Source organism: Gossypium arboreum, chromosome 4 (genome assembly GCF_025698485.1).
Source record: "Gossypium arboreum isolate Shixiya-1 chromosome 4, ASM2569848v2, whole genome shotgun sequence".
In the NCBI taxonomy this organism is placed as follows: domain Eukaryota; kingdom Viridiplantae; phylum Streptophyta; class Magnoliopsida; order Malvales; family Malvaceae; genus Gossypium; species Gossypium arboreum.
Window position 1 is genome coordinate 24873208 of NC_069073.1, and position 15885 is coordinate 24889092.

At 35.3% G+C, this 15885-nt stretch overlaps 1 non-coding gene across 1 annotated transcript; it reads left to right on the top strand.

The window, feature by feature from the left end:
- Window positions 1–15489: 15489 nt before the first annotated feature.
- Window positions 15490–15596, top strand: LOC128292315 (small nucleolar RNA R71). The gene has a single exon (XR_008282300.1). It is a non-coding gene; the product is annotated as a small nucleolar RNA R71 (small nucleolar RNA).
- Window positions 15597–15885: the final 289 nt, after the last annotated feature.

The following is a 15885-nucleotide window of genomic DNA, read 5'->3' on the forward strand; positions in this document are numbered from 1 at the left end:
TCGTTTTTAAAATTTTAATTTTTTGTTGTGCAAGAAAACCGTTTTCAAACTAGATTGTTTTCCAACACATAGTGCATCATCATCAGATAAATTGAAGTAATCATGCTAGCATATAAATGCATCATCGGATGTACCAAAGCAAATATACTGGCACAATTTAACTCATACAAGCATTATATACTCACCTCATTACTAATTCATGGAATTTAACATGAAAATGCAATAATTAGATTGATCTCAGGTCATAGAGATACCAACTGAAACCTCGCATCACTCATCGTTGGCTCTCGCCTTTCCTTTCCCTCTCGACGATTCTACATCGTCTCTAGCTGCGAATAATAATTTAATAATAACACAATATCAAATTCCATATTAAATCACATTCAAATTCAAAGTCATACATAATTTTTGATTTATTCAATTTAATCCCTAAGCCAAGACAATCATAACTTTCAATTTAGAGATTCAAATTGAAATTTGGTTTCACATATATTTATTAGGGACCCTCTACTTCCTATTCCCACTAAAATTTCATGATATTTTTTCATTTTATTCAATTTGGTCCCTAATGCACGAAATCAACAATTAAGCTTTACAATTTAGTCCTTTACTTAAACTAAGCTTTATTTCTATCAAATTAAAATCTAATTCTTCAAGAAATCAACAATAGAAAATTTTTAAAACTTTAATATTTTTTCAAATTGGTACATGGTCTAGCTAAGTCAAGCTCTTATGACCTCAAATCTATAGAAATTACAAGAAAATGACTTGAACTTGCTTACCAATTGATAGTCGAATATCAAAGAAATTTCCTAGGTTTTTCTTCTTCTTTTGGACGGCAATAAGATGAGTGAAAGATGATGATGAAAATTTCCCGCTATCTTAAACTATATATTTTTTCAAAATTTTTTTTGGAACCATATATAGCTTTAAAGCTTAATCAAATTGGTTTAATTAACATAAACTTAATTTGATTAACTTAACCTTAATCAATACTTTGTGGATATTATTATCATTTACTATATTTAAATTTTAAAGATTTTATTTACTATTTTAGGTTTTGGCTAATTGCAATTTAAGTCCTTTTACCGTTTCCTAATTAAAGATATATAACGATTAGACTTTTACAATTTAGTCCCTGAACCCTAATTAACTATTAATTTGGCTGAAATTATCGGATTAAACTTTAATATAACAATATATTATACATGTAAATATTAATATTTAATATTTAAAGACTCATTTTATGGAAACGAGGTCTCGAATTTACAATTTCTAACACCACCGAATTTTGGGTCATTACAGGCATATCCTATTACCTAAGAGACATACTAAGATTTGACCACTATAGGCATATTTCATGGCTTAGGAGAAAGTTGAAGGCACTTTTTCCTATAAATACCTTCTCCTCCACCATCAAGGCAAGGCTCCTCTTTCTAAGATGAAACTCTATTAAAATCCTCCAAAGATAGCTCTTTACACAACTAACTTACCTCCGTCATGTGAACCGTCACCCTCTCATCTTAATTAGATTTTCTCTTGATAATTTGGTGTGGTAAGTGTGGACGAAATGGCTCACTCTAAAGAGAATATCCCTAAAAACCCTAATACCACCACAAACCCTTCTATTTAGAGTTTCTACGCTGGCCAAAATTTTAACTTTTAATTAAATGTTTGTCAATATAACCCATATAGTGATCCAAGTGAGAACATATATTATCAGTATCAATCACAACAGAGTGGGTATTTTAATCCTTATGCAAATCAACCACCATTTACATCATCCTCTAATATACGCCTAGGCCTTACTTTAAAAGACCAAACAACCTATAATTTTAATCCCAACCTCAATTCCACCTCCTAACAACTTTTGGAACTACAAAAGAAAAAAACTAAAGCATCAAGGGATCAAATGATACAACAATAACTTATGTACAACTAGCAATATTAGGAATAGTTCCAACAGAATACAAAAATCATTAGAGCACTTAGATCAAATCAAAACCCCTGATATTGAAGACAACACAATGAAGTTGCCTCATCACTTAATGTACATAGGCAACGATAAGAACACAACAACCAACTAGAATATCAATCGCAATACCAACCTTAGGCTTGACATGATAAGATGGAGGCTTTTAAAAGGTACATCCAAGCCTTAACATATTATATTGAGGATATATTCTAGGTTTCTTATTCTAATAGGCCACTAGCTCTTGAGATAATGCTTGTAAATTTGCTACAAAATTTCAAGTTTTTCAAGGAGATATATGAAGGGGATAAAGATCCATTCATAAATTTGATGCAGTATATTGATTATATGGATGCATTGAGGTATTCTGATGCCCTCTAATGTAAGGTCTTTCTCATGACCTTGAAAATGAGTGCTAAAAAGTGGTATTTATCTCTTTTAGAAGGTTCTATTAATAATTTTGGCCAATTGAGTCGCCAATTTTTTTAAGAACTTTCACTCTTATAAGACAGTAATAAATACACCTACTAGTCTTTTGATAATTACGTAGAGAGATGAACTCTTACGATATTATATTAAGTGGTTTAATACGATAACTATATAAATGAAAGATTTAATGGACTAGTGGATTATTGATGCTTTCATAACTGATGCAAATCATAACCATCTAAAGTAAGCTTTAACAAATAATAAACACAACACCTATCCAATATATATATGATAAAGCCTATGCTCGAGGAGATGATTTTTTTTTATGGAGAGACTAATTTTAGGTATTTTGGTTTGTATCACCAAAGATCATATCACCCTAATCAAGGTTGATTGACCAATAGAGAAAAGCATGGGTCCTATCCTAGACTATATGTAAAGATAGGGAAAAACATCACTCTCCATCCCTTAATGGTAAACATATGTGTAAACAATGAAGAACTAGCTACTTCAAACACGAAGAGCAAAACACATTTGAAAAGTATCATATTGCCTTGTGATGAAAAGGACTTACTCTATTGATAAATGGAAATTGAATACACTAAAATGGATTAAGATACAATATTGGATAGGAATGTTGGTGATCTATTGATAGTTATAGTGACTCTTGTTAGTTATAAGGTAAAAAGAAATTCGGTTGATAGTGGAAGCATAATAAAAGTATTGCATTGGTAAGCCTTTAAGTAAATGAGTCTTAAAGAAAATGTGTGGAAGAGGGCGTGCCTAATTTTTTAGTTGCCAATCAACTTATCGATGTAACTACCAGTCACCATAAAAGATGGACACATCATAATTGAGTGAGTGAAGTCCATAGTTGTTAATCAACCATCAGTATACCATGCCTTGTTTATTTAACCCATAATGAGAATGGTTAGGAGGGTTATTGCAACTTTCTGTATGAAGCTAAAGTTTTCTATTCCCATAAGGACCATGTCATATTGCATCATTATAATTAACTTATCAAACCATTCACCTAAGCCATTTAAAGTGATTAGATGAAGGCAATAGAAGTCAACCTCAAGACTTATTGATGGCTACGTCAAGAGTAAATGTGATAGATAAAATTATAATGGCCTTGGAAAGTCTAGACTCTAGGTCAAGTTGAGTCTTTACATCCATCTCTCGAGTAGTGCCATTTAAAGCCTTTTTTTTATAAGGATGCTCTCTTTTCCATCTTAATATATTTATTTTTTTTAGAAAATCATAAAAGATATTCAAACCCTCATATTCTTACTTTGTCTAATTTGGAGTAACATTTTCCTCACATGTTATTATCTGCAAACTATGAACTACTAGGTCCTTTTTAGTGTACAACATCACCAATAAGCCTTTTATATTAGCTACCCCAAAAGGAAGTATGGCTTTGCTAGCTATGCTGAGTAAACTCATGTCCTAGTTGGGGAACACCCTAATGGAAGTACAAAGGAACTCCCCAATTGTAATCTTATACCTCTAGGTAAAATAATTATATGATGGATTTTTAACGTCCTTAGCAAATCCTTGCCTTCTTAAAATGTGAACTTGAATATTAGAGGGACTTCTATTTAAGGCATTTATGAGTTTACCCCTAACCTCACTCTCTACACTAGATGAAATAAAAAGGACAAAATAAGCACTTGAAATAATTGTGGGTGCATACATATTCCTACTTCTAATGGTGCTTTATTTATAGCTCCTTCTGCACCAACAACACTATCACTTCCCCTCCTTTCAAAAACATCTTAAAGTGATTAAGAGCTTTTAAATCTAGAAAACTCTTAGCTTCTGTGAGAATAATCCCTCTTTTGATAAGCATCTTCCCTCATATTGCAAGGCTCCTCCCTATATTGGCAACCCTTATAATAACCCGTTTTTAGTGGTACCAAAAACGGTGGTTTTAGAACCCCATTTACCAATAATTGAGTCTGTAAGTTTTAATATTTAATAATTATTAGTCTATTATGTTGTTAAATGAAAACCTGGTTTGGTAATTTGAAAGATTAGAAAGTTGATCATGGTATAGGGATGAAATCGTAAAGGTGGTAGAAGTGACCATTACAGATTTCTTTTGCTAATATTAATAAGTTAATTTATTAGGGTCTAAAATGATAATTTAGCCACTTTTATACATAGTGGCCTGACAAGTGTTGGTATTACTTATTATGATGCTAATCTTAATTAATAATTAGATTAGACATATATATCGTATCATGATGGGTGGTAAGAGGCAGTTTATTTTTCTTTCCTTCATCCTCTCCATCACTGTTTTTCTTCTTTGTTAAGCCAGGAAAGTCGATTAAGCTTTGTGATTTTGAATGGTAATCTAAATCGAACTTATTGTGCATGAATTTTATGTTTTTGAAATTGTTGTGTTTCAATCTAGCTAATGTTGGTTTTCATTTCTAACTGTTAAAGATCTCATGAGATTACCCTTGTTGAATGCTTGAAATTGCAATGTTAAATGATTAGGTTAGAAGTGGAATTGTGTAAAAGGATCACTTGATAAAAATGAAAATTTTCTAGTTCTGGATATCAGGTCTAAAGTGTAGACATTTTGAAACTAGTTTGAGATTTCTATAAATTTTATTATAAAAGGGCTCAACTATATAACGTGCTAGGCTTAAGAAAATATTGAGTGATAGAACTGAACTAACTATATGCTTTATAAGCTAATAAATGAGGTTGGTTGATAAAATTTGGTTTAAATTATGTAATAGATCAAGATTCAAATAAGCCAAGAGTAGATTACGGGAAAGCAAAGGTTATTGAGTAGACTTTGTTATGGCAAGTTATCATTTCGCCTATAACAAAGTTATCATTTCGCCTATAACACCCGCCTATCTTTATTGACACGAAATTTAAGAAAATATAGGATTAAATTGAAAGGGTTAGAAAATTATCAAACTCATCCGAGGAATTCAGAAATTTTGGTGGTTGAATTGTGATTAATTAGATTTCAAATTTGGTTTAGTTAGATAAGAACCGACTGGTTCTATAGTGGGAGACAATGACTAAGGATGGATGGTTGAGAGGGTCAGTGAGGATCGTGCCTAAGGAGTATATATATAAGTGTGTGTGGAGACATAACTTTCTCAATTCTGTTTATAAATTTTTCTCTCCATAACATCATCTTCTTCAATCACTTTGAAGAAAAAAAGGATGTGGCCGAAGGAAGCTCTGCATGTCGTAGTAGTCGTGCGAATCAAAGTATTGTTGTAGAGAAATCGAGGAAACGATAAGCTTCCTTACCTCTCTAAACTCGTGGATTAAAGGAAAGAGTGGAATAAGGGCTCTCAAAGCTTTTGTATAATTTAAGATTATGGGTTTTAAAGGTTGAACACCTTTAGTTTAACTGATAAATAATTGTCATGCTTAGCTGCTATGACAAAAGAGGCTCCAGTGTTTGGACAAGCTAAACTATTAAGGACAAAAGAAGCAATGTGAGAATCTGTAACCTATCTTTAGGTTCTCTATGGTGTTTTGTCTCTTGATTGGAACACCTTTATGACTAATATGTATTTTGCCTAGAATTTGATTAGTCATGAATAGTGATGAACAGGTATGCTATGAGTGCGTAGACTGGTAGAAGTGTACAAATGTTGTAAGAAATATTGTTGTTTGTTTAGAATATATCTCGTTGTTTGATTATGTAGTGTACCTTGTATGGGTATTTAATGTCATAGTATGTGATGCGAGTCTCAAGGCCCAATTTTAGACCCATGGATGTGATGGGTTCACAATACCTCAATGCCCAACAACAATGTCAAAGGCTAAGCAAATCAAACTAAGATTTGATCAAAGGAAATATTTGAGGATGAATCTTTTCGAGGAAATGGGGAACGATACATGCACGGATGGGGTGAAATTTATTAAATTCTATTCACCGAAGCTGCCAATTTTTAAGTTTGGGAAATTAGTATACTTGTAATAACTTTTTGGATATGATCCAAGCATTTTTGGGTTAAGATGTCCCATGGAATTCGAAGATCTATCTCTTAGCTTTAAAACGCAATTTAAATCACTTGATTTTGAGTTCGAGAGCTTAAGTTATGACAGTTTTAGTGAAGATTATCTGAACATAATTTTTGGATGGGATTATGACGGGAATTACGAGTTTTAGGCTTGTAATTTGAGTTTAAATTATATTGGGTTCGAGTTTTTGGCTTAATTTTTATTATATTTGAGTCCAATATTGTATTTATCAACTCTTATTATTTTATTGTTTTAATATTCTAAATTTTTAATAATTATTAAGTAGTTTAAGTTATTTAGGAGTTTTATGTCAATAGGAAAGTTTAGTTTAAAACTACTTTTGTTTAGATTAATTAGAGTTCTAGTATATTTAAAAGTTTTATTTAGACTTATTTAGCTAGGTTATATATAGGCCTTTACATTGTACACAAATCAAACAATTCATTATTATTCAACTTCTCTTTTGAGTTAATAAATTCTCTTTGAGTTGTTCTTTTCAAGAATTTCTCTTAAGTTTTCTTTTAAAAGAGTTTAACAACCTATTCAGATTCTGGGGATCATTTTCAAACTTTTTCTTGCCAAGTTTTCTATCTTAGAGGGGAAACTAGAGTCGCTTGAAGGGGGTTGTAGGTTCTTCGTGTTTCCAATACTTCTTAGGACTTTTACATATCACGTTCTATCTTTTCCATCTATCTTCTTTATTTTTCTTCTTTATTGTTTCAATATTTGATTTATTTTTCTATTTATTTATCTTAATTATTTATTTTTATTTGTTTTATTTGACTCGACTATAACAATATAGAGAGTTTGTCGAGGCATTAAACACGTGGTAGTCTGCTAAAACATTAAACATGGGGTTACCTGTGTAAGACCATAGCTCAGTTATAACAATATAGAAAGTCTGTCGAGATATTAAACACGGGGTAGTCTGCTAGAACATTAAACATGTGGTTACAAGTGTAATACCATAACTCGACTATGATAGCATAGAAAGTCTGTCGGGATATTAAACATGGGGTAGTTCACTAGGACATTAAACATCAGGTTACATGTGTAAGACCATAGCTTGACTATGACAACATAGAGAGTCCGCTGGGATGAAAAACATAGGTTTATATATGTAAGGCCCTAGCTTGGCAAGGGCGGCATGTGAAGTTTGCAATTCAGAAAACCAGAAGACCCACCAAGGTATAAAGAATAAGATGCGTGATGATTGAGCATCCAATAACTAGATAGGAAGAACAGGGTGCATTTGAGAGACGGGTCAAATGGGATAACTTGGAGATTCATTAAGGGCAACGATGATTGGAGCCTAGAGAGCATCATAACTCAGCCATGTGTAAAAGGAGAGGTGACTCATCAAATGAGATGGTTAATTGAGTGTTTACCAACAAGAACCCGCCAGAGAAGTTACAGATCCTTTAGGTGTCAAGTAGTTGAGGAATAAAGCGTAATAGAATAGATCTTAATGGGAATACCAACAAGAGTCAGCATCGAAGGAACGTCCGCTCTACGCTGAATGGTGAATAAAGTCCACTAGAGAATAACGAGAAGCGGAAGTCCACTATGACCATGAAACATGACAAAAGATTGTGCGGACCTATATAATATAGATACCTTTACGAAATACTTAAGGAGGAGATAATACTTGGGAACCACATGTCAAGTGAGGTGATCGTGTGATTTCGTGATAGGTTTTAAATATTTATAATTACTCGTTCTTAAACTAACTATTATTGCGATGTAGGCAAGTGTACCTATCGAACAGTAGTATAGTTTTAGCAAGACCAGATTGTCGAACCCAAAGGAACTAAAAGTACTAGTAATGACTGTCTTTTTATTATCTAGCCTAAGAATAAAGGGGTTTTGTTTTAATTAACTAATTATCTAAACTCGTAAGCATACGAGAGAAAAGAATTGGGGAATTGCTTTTGGGAAAAATCGATTGACTTAAGACAATACCTAAGGAAAAAATCCACCTAGACTTTACTTGTTATTCTGGCTCCAAATCGGACGATTTATTCATTCAACTTATTCCATAGATATCCCTACGTTATGTTATTATCCCTATTCAAGACTAATAACATCTAATCCCTAGTTTGAATAACCGAGACTTTTCTCTAATTAACGCTCTAGGTTTGCATTAACTTGATCTATGGATCCCCTTATTAGGTTTCACCCTAATCCTGAAAAATCTTGTCACCCTATGTCTAGGCGCATAATCAACTCTGCTTAATTATGAAAAATGTACTCTTAGACAGGGTCTATTCCTCCTCTGAATAAGAGCATGTCTTGAATCAGTATCCTGGGATATCAAAATAAGAATTAAGAACACATAATTAAGAACAAGTTAAATATTTAGCATACGATTCAGAAAATAATAACAAGATTCATCTTAGGTTTCATTCCCCTTAGGTATTTAAGGGTTTTAGTTCATAACTAAATAAGAAAACATCTCAGAAGAATAAAGAATACAAAACATAAAGAAAACCCAAAACTCCTGAAGGGAAATTGAGGAGAGATCTTCAGTCTTGATGATGAATCCGGCTTCTGAGATGGGTCAATCGGCTTCCTTGTAGTAATTCCTTACTCCCCCTTCTCCGCCCCCTTTTTCTTCCTTCTTTAGGGTGTATTTATAGGCTTTGGAATGCTTAGAAGCCCTCAAAATTAGCTTTTTCCGAATTGGACTCAACTTGGGCTCGGCAGGGACACGGCCGTGGCATACGCCCGTGTTCGATTACTTCAGTTGTGCTCGAGCACCTTAAATTGACACTGTAGTATGTTACGCCTGTGTGAGGAGGTCCAGTAGTGTCGATTTCTTACTTTGGCCCATTTTTTCCGTTTTTGGCCCGTTTCTCGTTCCTTTCGCTCTCCTATGCTCTCCTAAGTATAAAACATGAAATTAAAGCATTAGGAGCATCAAATTCATCGATTCTAATGAGAAATCATCCATAAAATGCATTAAACATGGGGTAAAAATATGTATAATTTATGGTTTATCAAATACTCCCACACTTAAGCATTTGCTTGTCCTCAAGCAAAATTCTCAACTCATAATCAAAATAAATTCTTCTCAACTTATAATTCTTATCGATAATATCTCACATTAATCCATAAGTAATCATACATTGAGAATTCAACTAAAAGAACATAAAAGTTTCAAACATTCCAAGTTGAGTGTTTAATCATGCAAACATAGGTGTCTCTCCGCATCTAAGTAATTACCTTTAATTCAAAATATCATAGAGTTTCACATCCTCACTAAAGATTCACTCAAATCACTCGAGGTGTTTAAGGACAATAAATGAAGCACTCAATAGTCAATAATGAAAAGTCATTACCATAGGCTTGTATGAAAATCAAATCTCCACCACTATAATTTAAGTGATACATCAATCAAAAGGTCTTTGGAGGGTTGTAATGAGGCTTAGTTAGGGGGTGTGGTCACAAGATAAAAGAAAGGGTTAGAATCGAGATTGAATTGAAAAATTACCTAACTAGAAAAAGAGTTAATCATTACTTGCGTACAATAGAGCTTCTTCTTAGACTATGGAATTTAACTTTTGAAGCTTATAAACAGAAGATAACTACTAATGCGTATACATGTTTTTTTTTTAAGAACAAGTTAAAATAATATAGACTAACTATTAAGAACAAAACATAGCTAAGCAATCCATTCAACTCAAATCTCGACAAGAATAGGGATTAATTTAGGGGATTTTAATAATAATGGGTTAAGGGTTAATATTGAAGTTAATACAAGGAATGGCTTGTTAGGCTTAAGGGGGTTTACTAGGGGTTAATCGTGGAGGTAGGCTTTTCATGGCATGAGTGGGTTAATCCTAAGTGCCTTAATCATTTTGATATATCAAATCAAATGGTGTGGTCTCAACATGCATAATCAAGCAAGTTCTAGAATAACAGTTCAATCTTGGACTCAAAGCAATAATAAAAGTGAGCATGAAAGGATTAATAGATGCTCAAAAGGCTTAAAAATCTCACAAAAATTATGGCTTTTTGATGTTTAGACTCGTGAATTCCAATTCAAAGTAATACCTAGACTTGGGGAAACAACCTATAATTTTAAATTCTTAAAAATCAACTTATCATGCTTGATTCTCTAATGTCTTAAAGTTTAAACAATCAATGAATAAAGGCCTATGTTTTAATTCAAGATATATCAATCAAAATCATAAATCAATTAAAATTTATCCTAAATATGATATGAAAGCTTTTCAAGAGAACAAGGCAATCATTCAGGGATTTTTCTGATAATGAAATAAATACCCCCCAACACTTAAGATGTACATTGCCCTCAATGTACAAAGATAGATATTAGAGTGTAAAAATAAGATAGGGAGAGAAGTGAAACTTCCTGTATGATGAATTCCTCGAACTGGAGTTCTGGAGAGGGATCGGTTTGAGAGTGGAGGAGGATACTCCGGTGGTCGTAGAGGTTGTTTATTAGGCCATAAGTCCTGCGCCAAAAGGATATTATCTCTAGTGGTAGCTATGGTCGTGGGCGAGCAGGACATGGCAGTCGTGGAGAACCTTTCCCGGTGGAGGTTTAGTTCCTATGTGATGATGAACTTAAAAGCTCTATATAACTGTGATGAAATCAGGAACTTTTTAGGAGATATTAGGAAGGATAATTACTCATAAAGAAAAATCGAATTTGATAACTAAAAATAAAATTCTAAAATCTACTAAAAAATAAAAATAAAAATAAAAAGTAGTTGTAATAAAAATTAAATATATAAAATAATAAAAAAATATTTTTAAACATCTTCATCGCTGGATGGTTCGCGAGGTGGGACTGACAATGAGATGTGGAGGTGCTTACAAATCTGCTGTAGAGTAGCATTAATGTTGTCAAATAGTTGAAAACATTGTTGCTCGAATCGAGTGAGATGCTCAGAGATGTCAGCGTATGAAGTCGCCGCATGAACTGGACGAGAGGGCGGTGGTGGCTGAGTCGGTGGGTCCTCGTGCTATGGGGGGACATCATCAGGAATGTCCTCATAGGCCTCCTCTTCGATAGATTGGGTGAGACGATATTGTGGAGGGTAGATTCATTGGCGCCTCTCGATCATCCTCATGCTAAGCATGCCCGAGATGCCTTGTGGAGACATCTGGCCAATGAGGGTGAGGGATGATTCTTGGGATACGGTGTTGAGGAGCCCGAAGTGTCGTGCCATTTGAGTCACATAAGGGCCAATAGAGATGACTCCCTTCCTATGCCGCTCTGTCTGGTGCTGAATCGCGAGGTTTATGAAATATGCAAGGTCGATGACGTGCCCATGCGACATGCACCATAAGAAGTAGGCGTCGTGGGTGTTGACGATGCCAGTGCTCTCTCGCCTCCCTGTAATCGTGTGAGCTAAAATAGCGTGTAAGTACCTCAGGGATGGTGGGGGAATTGATGCCTTGGAGCGGCTAGGATTATAGGAGGCCGCACTAGGGTCCAAAGTGTGCCAGCACTTCGAGGGAGAGAAATGTATGTGGTGACTGAGAGCATGTAGTTCATTCTCCTCCTTAAACTCCTCCGTATATAAGCCTAGTACAGCACCAAACTCTGGAATGCTTAGCTGGCAGATTAATCAGCCTAGGCGAAATTGAATCGTACCGGGATCATTGTAGTACGTCATTACGGTCTGAAGATGGAACGTTGAGCATAGTTCTATCGTGAGCTCAAGGTATGTCAGCTCGATAATCCCAAAGAATAGCTCCCAACGGTCGGTGGGTAGGAGGGCTCGAATCGAATTAGCCAACTGAACATGTTCTAAAGTAACCAGTCGATGCAGCGACCCGCAATTAAAGGTCGGGCCTGAAGTATTTGGAACAGTTCTTCCTGGGGCCCTCGGGGGAACTGTAGGAGAGGGTGGCAAATTTTCGCGGTTGGATCCGCAAAAGAGGACGCTCCCTTCCTCTTCTTTGAAGTAGGTACGATGATTTTCTTTCTTCGTGAAGACGACATTAAAAGCCTGTAATATAAATAATAATAATAATAATAGGTAAATGAATTCGAAAAAATAAAAGGCATGAATTTGGAACTAATTATTTCAGCCAATACTGTTAATATGAAGTAAACTCAACCACAATAATAATGAAAATGAGAAAAGAAATGTAATGGGTATGAGGTTTTCCTAATCTCAATTTAACACGGAATGTATGATAACTAACTTAGGAATGCAAATTAAATGATATACATTGGCATGGTAATAGTATGAGAATAAACATAGTAATGTCATGGGTATAAGGTGTTCCTAATAACTTGATTTAACACAAAATGTATGATAACTAACCTAAGAATACAAATTAAATGATAGAAAAATGAAAGATAGTTCAAAATATATGAAGAGTATGTTGATAATAAGCATTAGAAATAAGTAAAATAGAAGTGAAAGAAGTAAACAAACGCTAAGGAAAAGAGATTGAGCGTCAAAAATAAAATGGGAAGCAGCGCACGGGCGTGGCAGGGAGGCCGTATGGAGTTGCAGCGGCTAGGGTTAGGGTTTTTTAATGGGGAAGAAAGTGAATAGTGTAGGGTATTTATAGATTTTGGGCCACACGGCCGGGGCACACGCCAGTGTTCCTCAATTTCAGCCTGTGTGATTCACGAATTTCAAATTTAGGCGAGTCTGACATTTAGTACACATCCGAGTCTAGCTTCGTTTGCTTCTCCCACGCCCGTGTGTGCAAGCCCCACGCCCGTGTTAATTTAACAGGTTCAACCACGGGTGTTCCACCCGGGTGTGTCGAATGCCCGTGTTGTTTTAACAGGTTTTCCTACGGTTCTTCCACACGGGCATGTCGCACGCCCGTATTGTTTTGGCAGGCTCGACCACAGTCATATCACACGACCGTGACGTTTAATCGTAGCCCGTGTTGGGGAAATCTTTTGCCCTGTTTTCACACGGCCTTAAGCATGCCCGTGTGCTTGGCGGTGTCTCTGTGGAAACACCTGTATTCAAGATTTTTATTAATAAGTTAGGAGTTAAATACCAAAATTTAAAGAAATTAATATTGTTAGTGCTGGGTTGCCTCCTGAGAAGCGCGTATTTATAGTCTAAGCTCAACTTACCTCTTTAGTGAATGGTCATGGTGGTTTGAGGAGTTTATACTCCTTATTCCTGCTATAAATCTCATCAAAATAAGGTTTTAATCAGGTATTGTTTACCTTAAAAGTGTCGAACTTAGGATGACTTACCTCTACCATACCGAATGGAAAAATACTGAGTACCGTAAGAGGGATTTCCTCATTCAGTGTGTCAGTGACAATGTGGGGATTTGCGGTATCTAATAAGACCTTATCACCAACCTTAAGTTGATTTGGAGAGGTATCGGGCTCGTTTTGGCGTAGTTTCGGTTTGTCGGGTGTTCTTGGTTTGTGCGTCCGCCATTCATTGAGTTCCTTAATTTGTAATCTTCGATCTTCATGAACAGGTCCTTTACTGGTGGTTGAGAACGACTCATGTGCTTACTTCAGACTCATGTTCTGCAAAATAGGTTGTACCATATTGTTAGTTTTAGTATAATGGTTTAAATGATCACCTTCAATTCCTGATGTGTTACCAGAATTGCGAGCTTGAAGGGTGATTGTTTCGTGTTCCACCCGGAGTGTGAGATCACCTGTGCCAACATCAATGATGGTTTTAGCAGTTGCTAAAAAGCGTCTTCCTAGAATTAAGAGAGTGTTGCTATCCTCTTCTATGTCTAGAACAATAAAGTCAATGGAAAATATAAATTTATCGATTTTAACTAGCACATCTTCAATAATACCTCTAGGGAATCTTATAGTTTTATCTGCTAATTGAATGCTCATCCTAGTCTGTTTGGGTTTCCCAAGACCTAGTTGCTTAAACATTTTGTAAGGCATGACGTTGATACTAGCCCCTAGATCAGCTAATGCATGATTAACATTTAAACTACAAATTAAGCAAGGAATAGTAAAGCTCCCTCGGTCTTTTAGTTTGTTGGGTAGTTTATTTTGGAGAATGGCTGAGCAAACTGCGTTCAGCTCCACATACGACGCCTCATCCAACTTCCGCTTATTTGCTAAAAGCTCTTTTAAAAATTTTATTGCATTTAGCATTAGCAATAGAGCTTCAATAAGCGGTAAGTTAATATGTAATTTTTTTAAGAGTTTAAAGAATTTACCAAATTGTTCATTTGAGCGGTCTTTCCTTATCGCGTTGGGGTATGGCACACTAGGTATATATTCGACAGTCACTGGTTTGCTTGTATTTTGATCTACCTCACCTTGACCTTTGCTTACCACAGTTTCTTGCCTCGATTTTGGTTCAGGCTCAACGACTCATTCGTCATCTTGAATATTAATTGCGTTGAGTTGTTCCCTTGGGTTAGGTTCGGTATTACTTGGCAAACTACCTTATGGTCGTTCGAAGATTAGTTTGGAAAGCTGGCCTATCTGAGTTTCGAGGCTTTGGATCGACGCTTGTTGACTTTTAAGTGCTGTCTCGGTGTTCTGAAAATGGGTTTCTGACACTAATATGAACTTTGAGAGCATCTCTTCAAGGTTTGGCTTCTTTTCCTATTAGTAGGGTGGTCATTGATAGCCCGGAGGATGTTGTGGTCTTTGATTTCCTTGACCACCCCACAAGAAATTGGGGTGGTTCCTCCAACTTGCATTATAAGTGTCACTATATGGATTGTTTCGAGGTCGAGGATTATTACCCATGTAGTTTAATTGCTCGTTATCCATGCTGTGGCCATAAGGTTGGTATTCCAAATGGTTTGTTCCACCGCTAATTGCTTCGCACTACATTACTGGGTGAACCTGTGAAGAACTAAGAAAACCATCAATTTTTTTATTCAAGAGTTCTACCTGATTTGACAGTATGGTGACCGAATTGACGTTATAAACACCGGCTATTTTTGTTGGCTTTGTCCTCATGGCTTGCCACTGATAGTTATTCAGTGACATCTCTTCAATAAACTCATAGGCATCTTTAGGTGTTTTATTATTGATGATTCGGCCAGCAGCTACGTCAACCATTTACCGAGTCGAAGGATTCAAACCATTGTGGAATGTTTGAAATTGGAGCGAAAGTGGTAACCCATGGTGGAGGCACCTTCTCAGTAAGTCCTTGTATCTCTCTCATGCATCGTAGAGGGTTTCTAAATCCATCTGCACAAAAGAAGAGATATCATTACGTAATTTAGACGTTTTAGCCGATGGAAAATATTTTAGTAAGAATTTTTCGGTCATTTGTTCCCAAGTAGTAATTAACCCTCGTGGTAGCGAGTTCAACCACTGTTCAGCTTTGTTCCTCAATGAAAAGGGAAACAACCGAAGACGTATAGCATCATCAGAAACACCATTAATTTTAAATGTATCGCATAGTTCTAAGAAGTTGGTTAAATGAGCGTTGGGATCTTCATCCTGCAAACCATCAAACTGAACAAATTATTGTTTCATTTGAATAGTGTTAGGTTTTATTTCTAAAGTA